Source organism: Stegodyphus dumicola, chromosome 1 (genome assembly GCF_044657685.1).
Source record: "Stegodyphus dumicola isolate Sdum_Otavi_A_Nest chromosome 1, ASM4465768v1".
Lineage (NCBI taxonomy): Eukaryota > Metazoa > Arthropoda > Arachnida > Araneae > Eresidae > Stegodyphus > Stegodyphus dumicola.
The window spans coordinates 125,948,238-125,962,709 of NC_140768.1; positions in this window are offsets into that span (position 1 = coordinate 125,948,238).

The window sequence follows — 14,472 nt, forward strand, 5'->3', positions numbered from 1 at the left end:
CAGTGTTCGAGGTGAGTGAAATAGTTAACGCATTTTAATTGCATTTGAGATTTCCTTATTGCTACTATTGTTGTGTTTAAAGTATTAGTAAAATCGAGAATTTAGAATATTTTCAAAATGTCAGATATAGAAAAAAAGCGAAAGAAAATTTTGAAAACACAGTTAACTAAATTCATTGAGAGAATAGATTATGATAACTTAGATAATGCTGAAGCTGAATTAATCTTAGAAAAATGTAAAATTTTTAAGGAAGATTTTAAATCTCTATTTAGAGAAATTTATACAAATTGTGATGATGAAAAAATAGACACTTTCGTTGAGGAAGAACAGTCGATTTTAGAGAAAATTGAGGAGGTTCACTTAAAAATTATTCGTAAGTTAAAGGTTTACAAGGTCGTAAATGCAAATGGCGACAAACCTGTCGTACCTGAATCAATCTCTGAAAGTTTAAAGTTACCAAAATTATCTTTACCCACATTTAGCGGAAATTTAACTGAATGGATAACATTTAAAGATTTATTTAACGCTAGTGTTCGCAACAATTCAAATCTTTCTGGAGCTCAAAAATTACAATATTTAAAGAGTTCTTTGAAAAATGATGCTTATCGCATTATTCAGTCAATTCCCATAGCTGATCAAAATTTCAGTATTCCTTGAAATTTACTAGAAGACAGATTTTCTAATAAGAGAGAACCGATATTTGCTTTTATTAAAAGAATTCTTAACGTTTCACAATTACAAACGGAATCTGCATCCTCGATATTAAGTTTAGTAGATAACGTAAACGAAATAACTCGCTCATTGGAAATATTAGATCAAAGGATAGATAATTTTAGTGATACTTTGTTGTTGTATATTATTTTGCAAAAACTTGACGTTTCGACAAAGTTGTGGTGGGAGCGTCAATTAAAAAAAGATGAAATACCAAAGTTGAATGACTTGATAGAATTTTTGAAGAATTACGCTAGAACATTACAGAACAGTAAACCTTTAGTTAGTAAAACGCATAAATCAGATAAACCAGTGTATAATAGGGTTACTTCTCTGATTTCTAATTTTACCTGCTTATTTTGTAAAGAAGATCATTTTTTATACAGGTGTTCTAATTTTTTAAATTTACCAGTGCAAAACCGAATAGAGTTTGTTAAGACTAATAAACTTTGTTTTAATTGCTTGTCTAATGTCCATAAAGTTAAAATGTGTAAGAGTGCAAACACCTGCAAGCATTGTTTTAAGCATCATCATAGCATTTTGCATTTAGAAAATAATTTCAAACCAAAAAATGCATCTAGATTCCCTTCACCGGAAGCACAAGTGTTTGTTCCGAAATCGCAAATTAAACCAGAAAACAACTTGAGTGAGGGTTCTCCAACTGTTTGTGCAAACAACTATGAAAATAAACATTTTGTAGCTCATGCTAATGGTAAACGTAGTCATGTACTTTTGTGTACTGCTTTAATTAAGGTTCAAAACTCAAACCAGGAATTCATAAATTGTAGATGTTTACTAGATTCAGGTAGTGAAAAATCATTCATTCGTCGGAAAACAGCTATCAATTTAGGATTGAGCATAAAGGATTCGAAGATATTAGTGTCATGCTTAGGTACTTTCAATACAACTACTACTGGAGAAGTTGACTTGTTGTTTACACCTCATTTTAATACTAATTACAGAATTTCAACGTCCGCTTACATAATAGACAAAATTACAGGAAACATTCCAAGTGTAACTTTACCTTTGAATTTATATGAAAATTTCCAGGATTTAACTTTAGCAGATCCTACATTTCATGAATCGGGAGAAATTGATATTTTACTTGGAGTTAATGTATTCCTTACTTTAATAAATGGCGAGATAATTAAAAGGGGCAAAAATCTTCCATTTGCATGTTGTTCTAAGTTAGGATGGATAATTGCTGGAACTACACATTTTGAATTCCCAAACCGTAAGCAGGTTTCAGTCAATACGCTAAACGTAAACACGGAGGAATTAGTTAAATCATTTTGGGATTTGGAACAAATTCCCACATCGAAACCTTTAACTAAAGAGGAAAGATTGTGTGAAAATCATTTCGTGGAAAATCACGTGCGTAGTGAAAAGGGTCGTTACTCAGTAAAACTGCCATTCAAGCCTGAAAGAAATGAGTTAGGTAATTCCAGACCATCAGCCTTTCGCAAGTTTCTTAGTCTGGAACAAAAATTAATAAAAACTCCTGAAGTATATCAACAGTATAAAGACTTCATGTCCGAATATTTATCACTTGGACACATGGAAGAATTATCCGATGATAATCCAGATAAAGTAAATTTTCATTATTATATACCTCATCATCACGTGCTAAAGGAATTGAGTCTTACCACAAAACTACGCGTCGTTTTCAATGCTAGTGCCAAAACTACATCGGGGGTATCGCTTAACCACTTCACCGGCGAGCAAAACTTCTATATTTTGTACCATTTTTCTCTTCCAAAGGTAAACATTTTGTGTCTGAAATTTAGCTCAGTTAACGAGAGAAATATTTCCTTCCCCCTTCCACTACCTGTGAGGTCTATTGAGAAATTTTTTTTTTTTTTTTTTTTCATAACGAGTACAGAACTAGCCTAAATAGGCATGGGAACCTGAAGAACACATTGAAAGATAGATTTCAATATTTATCCAAATAATTTTTTTTTCTTTTAATTTGACATTGTCAAAACATGCATATTTTCATCATTTATAATACTTTCATAATTGGATATACATACATGACTACCACCAAAGATTGAGAAAATAAAATAAAAGCCGTGTAAAAACATTTAAGCTGGTAAGGGGCAGTATATATATATATATATATATATATATATATATGGTACTGCCGATTGCAATAAAAAAGAGAAGTGCACAACTAGATGTTATAGCTGCCCAACATACAAAATTTCATTGTTATAGGACTAATCGTTTTTGAGTTATGCGAGATACATACATACGTATGTACGTACCATACAGATGTCAGGAAAAAAAATCTATTTTGAATCTATTTTACTGTTTAACTACCCATTTAAGAAAAAATGACTTCTTTATTCTGTCCGTACGCACAGTTGGAAATGGATTGTGAAAAAGGGATTTGGGAACGGGCAAAATGGATATTTCCGATGAAATATGAACCCCAAAAATTTTCGCGCTTATAAACTTCCTTTACTTCTCACAGTAATAAAATAAAACAAAAGCGAATACAATCACTTCAACTAATAAACAGCCAAATAAAATGAAAAAGTGGTACGTTTTCAAAGTGAATTCATTTCTCTACATTCAAAAAGTTAAAAAAAAAAATTCTTCAAGGAATCAAAATTAAAACAGAAAATATTTTATTTATACTAAGTTAATCATGAAGGGGTAAGGGAATTATTTCTATACGAAATTCTTATTACTTCAGAAAGAGTTCAGAGTATACAGTGTATGTACACAAAAAAAAAAAAAAAAAAAAAGGCCACGTTCGGATTTGAAAGGATAGCATTTAAAACCTTCAGACTTGTTTGTCAGTTAATGGGAAGGTGTGTAAATTGTTGTGCATCTCTCGAAATCTGTGTTAAGGGAAATTATTCCCTCGGAAAAAGCGATCCCTCGTCGTTTGCTTTTCAGGTACAATCTGTGGAGTGAGTCTGGTCAATTAAGCCATCAATCACTTCTTTTCCTTTTCGACTGGTACTGAGGGGTAGGAAAAATAAGAAGCGTCGAATCTCTCTCGGGGGTCACGGTTCATGCCAAATTTCACCTCGACGATAGTCTGCCGTCGCTGACGGTTAAATAAACATTTCAAACTGACGATACTCTATCGGGGCAAACGGTGAAGTGGTTAATGACACGCTAATGAATGGTCCCAAGGTACAAGACGACTTATTTACTATTCTTTTGAGGTTTAGATGCTATCCCATAGCCATTACTAGCGACTTATTGAAAATGTATCGACAAGTTCAAATTCATGTGAAGATCGCGATTACCAAAAAATATTTTGGAGAGATGATCCATCGAAGCCGATTAAAACTTACAGGTTGTGCACAGTTACGTACGGCACTACTTCCGCTTCATACCTGGCTACTCGCGTACTCAAACAACTAACAATTGACGAAGGAATTAAATTCCCAAAGGCAGCTGAAATAATATTACACAATTGTTATATTGATGATGTCCTATTTGGTTCAGACACAGTAGAAGACGCAGTAGAGTTAATTTCACAACTGAGTGAACTTTTACAAAAAGGTGGCTTTCAATTGCATAAATGGTGTACTAATGATCGCTCGATTTTGGAAACTGCTTTGAGTGCTCGGAACTCAAATTCTTCATGTGCAGTAGTTGATACTAAATCAATAAAATTATTGGGTTTGGAGTGGTATCCAACGCAAGACGAGTTTACTTGCCACTTTGGAAATATCGAAAACAGAGAGTGTTCTACTAAAAGAATAATTTTATCTTCTATTTCGAAAATCTTTGATCCACTTGGTTGGTTAGCACCTTTTATAGTTGCAGCAAAAATCTTGCTTCAAGACATATGGAAATTACAAATCTCGTGGGATGATCCCTTGCCAGATGAAATCAATCAAAGATGGAAAATCTATTGTGAAGATATCGCAAATCTTGAATGCATTCATATTCCTAGGAGAGTATTATTGCCCAAATCTACAAATGTAGAACTTCATTGTTTCTGTGATGCATCAGAGAAAGCTTACGCCGCAGTGATTTATTTAAATTCTTCAAATCATTCTTCAATTTCGGTGCAGCTACTAACATCAAAAACTCGCGTAGCTCCCCTGAAAGTAATCTCTGTTCCTCGTTTAGAACTGTGCTCTGCAGTTCTATTAGTGCATTTGGTTCAAGCTGTGCAGAATTCATTGCAAATTCATGTTGACAGTATTTACGCATGGAGTGATTCAATGATAGTTTTGTCCTGGATACAATCAGAACCAACACGCTGGCAAACATTTGTAGCCAACCGCGTTTCAGAAATTCAATCAGTCTTACCTTCATCGCATTGGAATCACATAAAAGGAAAGGAGAATCCAGCTGATTGCGCATCAAGAGGTCTTTTGCCTTCAGAGCTTTCTCCTCATGACTTGTGGTGGACAGGTCCTCAGTGGCTTAATTCAAATAATATTCCGTTCTCTATCAACTTACCATTTTCAGAAGAGTCTTTAAGGGAACAACGGAAAAATATTTCTTGTTCAATTGGAACAGTCGCTTCGCAAATTCCAGTCCTTAATGAAGTTTCATCATTTTTGAAACTTAAAAGAATCATCGCATGGTGTTTTCGGTTTGCGAATAATCCAGCTAAATCTACCGCAACAAGAATTAAGGGTTACCTTAAAACCGAAGAATTGCAATACGCTAGAAATGCAATTGTTAGAGTAGTTCAAATGGATGAGTTTTTTAATGAATATAATCTTCTGAAAAAGAATCAACCGTTAAACTCAAATAGTAAGATCCTTTCTTTGAACCCGTTTATCGATAAGAATGGACTTATACGCGTTGGAGGAAGATTAAGACAATCCAACATCGCGCAGGACAGAAAATATCCTATTTTGTTGCCCAAGAAACATCACATAACACAGATTATAGTGAATCATTTTCATGAATCCCATCTTCATGCAGGCCCCCTGCTATTGCTATCAGTAATTAGAAGAGAATATTGGATAATCCACGCTAGGTCAGTTGTAAGACAACAGATTTGGAAATGTGGGAAATGTGATCGTGTACGAGCTAAAACATCTACCCAGATAATGTCTGATTTACCATCGTCTAGAGTCGTTCCGTCAAAGGTTTTCTCCAAAGTTGGAATTGACTACGCCGGGCCATTTCAAGTGAAGCCCAGGCAAGGTCGAGGAGTAAAACCAATGAAATGCTACATTTGTGTATTCGTGTGTTTTACTACAAGAGCTATACATATTGAATTAGTAGGTAATCTTACATCAGAATCATTTATTGCCGCTTTAAAGCGCTTTGTGTTTCGAAGAGGAAAACCAGGAAGTTTTTCCTAGCTCAGATAATATTGTGCGTATCGTGAAGATCAAAACCGCTAACGGAGTTTTCGAAAGGCCAATTCACAAACTTAGTGTTTTGCCTAATCAATGATTAAGTTTTTTTCCTAAAGCATTATAACTTTGTACTTTGCTTTAGCTATAATTAAGTTCCTGAATTGTATCAAGGCTTCTGTGCATCTGTTTTGAGAATAATTTAGTTTCATTGCATAAGTGTTCGTGCTTAGGGTGAAGAAATGTTTGTGTGCTGTGTTCATTCATAAGTATATGTATTTCGCCAGGATTTTGATTTTGCACTTCCCAGTTTTTATCAAATAACATAAAATTAGCATTTCATGGGGAAAAAACAACATTTTTTGTTTATCTTTAATTTAAACAACAAAGGGATTAGAAAAAGTACTGAGTAAAAAGATGGATTTCGAATTTGAAATGTTTTTGCTATTTGGTTAGTAAATTAATTAATATAATGTAGTATAATACTTAGTTAACTATGCTTTTATTGGGAACCATTTAAGGACATATTATAACGGTGGAAATTACTTTTGTTCTTTTTTAAATTCTTCTATACATTATAAAATTAACCAATTGATAAAAATTTGCATTATACAATAAAATAAGTACTATATCACAACAACGATAAATAGCCTTCTTATATAACAGCCCCAATTAAAATTACTAACTAAAAACAACGAACGTGGAGACATTTCTATTATGTAGTAAAGTAAGCTTTAAAATATTTTGGAAGAACTGGTCAGAAATTATGTGAAAGAAAGTGAATCCAATTTTCATTTTAAAAAATTTTCTTATAATGTGTGAGCTTATTTTAAGCCATTTTACCTAGTAATAACAACTTGATATTGATTCAGATGAAAAATAATGAATGCAATATCATCCATATTTCGAAATGGGCTTATTTAGTTATGCTGTTATAACTACTAATAACTGTTGATGAAACATTTCCACAGCAACATAATTTTGATCTGCTATGCAAGTTTATTTATGTGTTTATTTTTTAAACAAATATTGAATCGTCGAATGTAAAAAAAAAAAAAGCATTAATAAAATCTTTAAATGCTCGTCTTTGAATTTGAGTTCGAATACAGCATATTTAAAACAAGAGACTATTACAAGACTTTGCTAGGATCCTGCTAGCCGCCCAAGACGCTTTGTTAGAAGGAAACAACTGATTGAAAGCATGTGTTCAAATTATCACATCTGTCATTTATCTGTCGAAGAAAAGGTAGGACTTTTGTATGAGTATGTTTCAAAGCTTGTTTTTCCGTTCCGTAAGTACGCCAATCCCCAGGGGTGTAATTAGTCTTTTACGACAAATCCGAACTACTGCAGTTCTTCCGAAACGTGAAGAGAATATACTTACGATGACCTTACTGAATGATCTGAAAACCATCTGCTATTCTGAACTATTTTGTACTTTCTTTAAAAATGCAGAAGGTTATAAGTACAGGTTTTTTGCGCATCTACAGTTATTGTTTTCTAATTACTGTCATGTAACATAAATGCAAAAGCATTTAATATTACTGTCATGTAATATTGTTGTGTTATAGTACTTATTAGTCTTTCACATAATATGTCAAAACAAATTTCTCTTAAGTCATCTGTTTATGGCTGAAGTTGCTATGTGTATTTCTTTAATTTATGCTATGGAAGTTAAAAATACAGCGATCAATAAAAAATATAAAAATTCTGCACATGTGAAAATAAAATTATGATGCTTGAACACCATCTCCAAAACAAGAGACTAAATTTTAAAAAAAATCATGTTTGAGCTAAAATATTAATGTCTTGCAAAATCTTTCTAACATACGTGACAATTTTCGATAGAGGGACAAGCTTTTTTTTACTGCTTAGACCTAGAGTACTTTTTTTTTTTTTTTACTTCTTACTAAACAATCATAGATCCTTTCCCAGATTTTACTAATCAGGTCTTGCTGGCCTAAGATGTAATACTTTGATAAAGAAATTCTAAAAAGTTTAGCTTTTTTTATTTCAGTAATTCTGAATACTTATAAAAATTCGGACTACTACAAATTTTAGTAAAACTCATCCTATGATTCAAAAAGGTGCTTCAGACCGCTGACGAAGTTTTTAAATTAAAAAGAAACTGTATTTGAAATGGTAATGAAGTTAAAATATCATTGAACCTGCTTAGACAATATTCAATCTAAGAATGCTACTATTTTAGAGAATTATATGCATTTCAAATAAAAAATAGCACAAATAATTATTATATATTCAAATTATACACGACTACTGCGTCATTTGCAAACAACATACATTCAAAAAACAATAAAAATTTTTTTAAAAAATCTTACAGGTTTCAGATTTTAAATTACGTCCAAAAGGACATTTCTTTAACGTTTTGTGTGGTACCTTTATTTATTAAATATCATGTTCTTTGCACTTACGCCATAAAATTCAGTTCAATAGCAATGTCGATAATTAATTTTAAAATGAGCATATATTTAGAATTTCCGCTACACAATTCCGCGCGCTGGAGATAAAAAGGTTTCCACACCCGTAGAGTGTTGCTATTGCTTGCTTTGAAATCGTTGAGTTTGTTACTCAAAAATTCGTTAAAGTTTCACAAAATATGAAATAGATAATATCAAATTTGATCTTCCACATGCCCATATTCGTAGGAGGATTACGTCATTCAAACTTGGATGGCCTTTTTTCAAACCTTTTTTTTATCACAATGCCAGAAATATACACACATTTACGCAGATTTTCATTATTTACTTACTTCAAATGTAATGCGGGACTCTAACATTTGGTGGCAACAGTCTGAAAAGTGATTCGCCGTTTATAGTGATTAAACGCAAAATCGCAAAAACGAAAACAGTATTAGTATTTAAAACAATAGTCTCTCAAGGACTATTGTTTTAAATACTAATACACCCCTTTGGACTAATAAATAAAAATATGAGAGGTTTCAGATTTTAAACTACGTCCAAAGGAGTGTTTTTAACGTTTTGTGTGTTAGCTCATTAAATATCATGTTCTACGTACTCAAACCACAAAGTTCAGTTCAACAGCAATATCTCAAAATTATTTTAAAATGAGCGTATCTTAGTCTCTCGCGCTGGAGATAAAATCGCTTTTAAACTCGCTTTGAAATCGTTTAGTTTTTTAATCAAAAATTCGTTGAAGTGTTATAAAATACGAAATCGATAATAAAACAAATTTCAAATTCAAATTAGGGCTTCCATTTTTGAAATTTTGATAGCTCTAGGTACCGTTGTTTTAATACAATGCGAGAAACATACGTACATTGATGCAGATTCTTCATTATTTAATTTCTTTAAGTATAATACAGAGCGATAAAATTTAGTGGCAACAATTTGAAAAGTGATCCGCCGTTTATAGTTTTCAATGAAAAATGCCAAAGCGAAATTAAAGGTCCTTCAGGGCAAATTGCCTCTTTGAACTAAAAATAAAGTAAGCAAACATAAAAAAGTAAATTTTCGTGCTTCTTTTCTTAATAGTATTTCGTTTTATTTATTTACTGCGTTTTTTTTTAACTGAAATTTGTTACTTTTAGAAAAGTTGCGGGTTATATTTCGAACATTCAGTTGTTAGGCTGTATGTTGGTTATTTTAATACTTTATATAGCAAAATACAGAAATTTTAACACACCTTTGCCTTTCTGCTTGTAGTTATTTTGCGTTGAACAATGTAATTACAATTATGTAAGAAAATCAAACTCATTGATTTTTTTTCTAATAAAAATCGCATTGAAATCAATGTACATATAAAGATTTGGAATATTTGAAATGAATTTGAACAGAACTTCATCAAACCAGTATAAGCGACGAATATTGATCCAAAATGAATAAATAATTCGCCATTATTATTTTTATTATAAAATTAGATTATGCTTCATAAACCCGTTCAAAATACGCTTATTATAAATTACTGTTGATGGCTAATTTTTATTTGAATTATTGCTTAATTATGTTATTCTTTACATGTAATTATATATAACTCATATTAAATGCAGTATTAAATTAAATGCAGTAATTAAATGCGCTATTCGTTCGCTCGAATAATTAAAACTTATAACTTGTCGGTTTTAATTATGTATCTATATATCCATAAGTAAATTTGTTTAAATATTTCCTAATGCTATTTTTTAATTGAATTCACGAGCATTTGCATATTTCTGAACAATCAATTTAAAAACTAAAGGATATTTTATGAAAATGTTATATGTTTAAAGAGACTATTGAAAAAACATGCTTACATGCTACTTTTTTATTTCGCGAAGAATGTCCACGTTTGTTTGTTGTTTATAAACCATTACATGTTCAAGCGTTTTCTTGGCGATTAAACATAGCGGTCTAAAACGAAAAAGAGCAACCCTCTTTGCCTCCTACTGAGAACTGTCATTTAGAGATCTCCAGGGTTCCAGAAATAAGGGGGGCAGGAGACATCTGCACGGCCGCTTTAAGGCGGTCATAACGCTTTCGAGGTCTTCACCACTGACCGCCTAGAACCGTCAGTAACGCTTTCGAACACTTTTCTAGTGACCGCCTAGAAGCGTCCGTAACGCTTTCGAGGTAGGCGGTCTTGACCGCCTAAACCCGGTCATAACGCTCAGAGGGTTAATTGAAACCTATGGCTATAGCGTCGTTAAAACGACGAGCCACTAATTGAAACCTAACACTGCGAGGAGTGCCTAATCTGCACTCGCCAACAGGACAACATGACTCCCTTATCGCAGCACCTTAATCGCCTGAACATAGTTAGCCCTGGTTGAGTAGCACGTCTCAACTAGGTTACGTAGTGGTGCCACGAAGAGGCCTATGTCCGAGCTAGAGCAGCTAGAGGCTTTATATTCGCATCATCCACCCTATAGCTACGTCAACCTTTCAAATTCGGAACAGTCAGGCTCCAGGTCGCCTTGCACTAACTGGCCGGATCCGGACCACCCATATGAACCTTATTCTTTAAGGAGGCTCAGCTATTTGCCATCGAACCCAGTCTGACATGTTTCAGTAAAAATTGTTTCTGTAATTTTAAAACCAGTCTGACATATAGCTTCAACATCTGAGAGTACTCTTTCAGTAAGAATTGTTTCTTTAATTTTAAAACCAGTCTGACATATAGCTTCAACATCTGAGAGTACTGTTTCAGTAAAAATTGTTTCTTTAATTTTAAGAAATCTTAATTCGTACTCACCGCATTTCGCCATTTTCTCTTCCACGATATCTTTTGTCACATTTTTATCTTTCAGAAGTTCTTGTAAATGATTGGAATTTAGAGCATTAATCCTTTCATATTTTATTTTTAATGCTTCAAATCTTGCTTTCAGTTCTGTTTTATCCCCTCTACTGGAGATAAGTTCTTCTAAATTATTTGCTTCAACTGTGAACAACCGCCGAAGAACTCTTCGTTCCGTCGTATCCATAATCTTAAAGCGCAGCTTTGGATCAGAAATAAACCACAACACCGTAGTTCAATTTATGACTGACTTTTATTTAAAAGTCCCTGTTCCGAGCACCAAAATGTGGCGAAATGGCCCTGATAAAATAAAAATCCACTTCTCTGGGTTTAAAATACTACGGTGTTTATTTTTACGCAATGAATACGAAAGCGTAATTAGAACAGACACATCTCTATTACCATTTTTTAAACTCAACTGCCAGATAGAATATGCTAAGTAAACAATATAATTTCTGTTGCCATTCCAAAAAGGTAAATATAAAACGTGTAACTGTATTCATTTCCAACACCAGCTGCTCAAGCCTGTTCGTCTGAAACAGACGAGGAACCGGAAGCAAGACTGGAAAATGTTCGAGTACGCACTGCTCGATCCAGACGAAAACTGCATGCTGCTTTAAATCTTGGTGCATTCCATTACGATTCTAATTATGATTACAGTCTTCATCCAATCGTGGTCGTTGGAAAGATGGATAAACTATGCACGAAAACTCAAATTTAAGAATACTGCGTGGTTGGAAAAGCGAAATTTCCAGAATTGAATTCACCACCCCAACCATTATTAACCTTGGTATGAGGTGACACAGGCCAATCGAATTACATGTTACATCATTACAGAAGTTTATTTCATTACATTGCTTTTCAGAAATCCTATCTTAAGACAATGTAAAAGTGTGGCCCCTCGCATGCTTAGCCCATGTCCATGAATTCTGTAGGTGAAACTATTGAATTTTTCCATGGCATCAAAAATTCAAAAGATGAGGCGGGATTTGAAAATATGCCACTTTGCAAATTACAGCATTAAAGTTCCTTTTAGATTATGAACAGAGTATTGAATGAAGACTTACGTGTAAGCATAAAAGCTTACTATAGTTCGAAGTTTCGCGTGAATGCGTCAGTTAAGGTTGTAATTCTTATGTGGGTAGGATGTCACAGGGTACCGATGTTTTCATATGATGCGGGGAGTGTCTGAGAGTGCTAATAAGGCTATTACTGTGGATTTGTACTGAATAAATGAAGTTGATCGCTAATAGTTTAATATACTCTTGAATAAGTTCGATTTGAAGGTCTCTGTGAATGTAGATGTTTGGAATATACCAAGGAGCATTGATAATTTCTCGTAGAATTTTATTTTGCAGAATTTGTAATTGTTTAATATTGGTTTTAGCTGCATGTCCCCATATCGGAGCTGCATAAAGGAGGGCATAAAGAAGGGCTGCGGTGATCATCACCACAGCTACTATGCTACCTCTTCTTGGTAGAAAAAGCAACTTATCTACTACAAACAAATTAATTCTTTATCGCTCCATACTTCGTCCAGCCCTCCTTTATGCAGCTCCGATCTGGGGACATGCAGCTCAAACCAATATTAAACAATTACAAGTTCTGCAAAATAAAGTTCTACGAGAAATTATCAATCCTCCTTGGTATATTCCAAACATCTACATTCACAAAGACCTTCAAATCGAACTTACTAAAGAGTATATTAAACGATTAGAGATCTACTTCTTTTATTCAGTACAAACCCACAGTAATAGCCTTATTAGCACACTCAGGCACTCCCCGCATCCCAGTGAAAAACATCGGTACCCAAATGACATCCTACCCACATAAGAATTACAATTTTTATTGACTCATTCACGCTAAACTGACTCTGCGATTTACCACCCGCGGCTACATCTTATAACGACACTGAACTTACCCGCCCCTTTTCTTCGCCGCCGCTAGCGCGGACCTGACTCTCTTTTTCCGCCTCCCCCCCCCCACACACACAGATCGTATTTTATTCTCAAGTGTCAAGATGTAGAAACATTTTTTTACTGGACTTCTGATAAGGATAGGGTGTGAGAACAAAAACTAGGGTGGAAGGAAGTGTGGGAGGCGGAAAAAGAGAGTGAGGTCCGCACTAGCGGTGGCGAAAAAAAGGGGTGGTGGCAAGTTCAGTGTCGTTATAAGATGTAGCCGCGTGGATGAGTCAATAAAGGTTGTAATTCTTATGTGGGTAGGATGTCATTTGGGTACCGATGTTTTTCTCTGTAATACGGGGAGTGCCTGAGAGTGCTAATAAGGCTATTACTGTGGGTTTGTACTGAATAAAAGAAGTTGACTGCTAATCGTTTAATATACTCTTGAATAACTTCGATTCGAAGGTCTCTGTGAATGTAGATGTTTGGAATATACCAAGGAGCATTGATAATTTCTCGTATAATTTTATTTTGTAGAATTTGTAATTGTTTAATGTTGGTTTTAGCTGCATGTCCCCAGATCAGTGCTGCATAAAGGAGGGCTGGGCGAAGTATGGAGCGATAAAGAATTAATTTGTTTGTAGTAGATAAGTTGCTTTTTCTACCAAGAAGAGGTCGTATAGTAGCTGTGGTGATTTTAAATATTTGTACTATGGACCGGAAGTGGGTTCTGAACAGGGGCGTAGCTAGAGGGGGGCAAGGGTGGATTTGTCCCCGGGCGCAGAATCCAAGGGGCGCCAAACTGATGCTACGACATTTTAGAATTAAATGTTTTCCATCCTTGGCAAGCAGTAGGCGGCGCGAAATCTTCAGTTGTCCCTGGGCGCTGAAAACCCTAGCTACGACTCTGCTTCTGAAGGTTAAGATTTTGGTCAAGGGTGACTCCAAGGTATTTGGTTTCATTAATCCAGTCTATTTCTTCATCAAATATTTCAGGGGGTGGAGGATAGTATTTCATGTTTCCTTTACGGAAAATTAATGCCTTAGTTTTATCAGTGTTAATTTTAATCCTCCAAAGCGTGAGCCATTTTTCCAATTTTATGAGATAGTTTTGGAGTTGGTTTCTTACGGCGATAACTGTGCAGGCTTTAGTAAATATGGCGGTGTCATCGGCAAAGAATGCAAGATGAACAGAAGGGCCTTTAAGGATGTCTTGTGTATAAATATTCAAAGGTACGGCGAAAGTGCCGACTCTTGTGGGAACCAGCATTGTTTACTCTGGTGGTAGAGTAAGTAGTACCGATTTTGATTCTGAA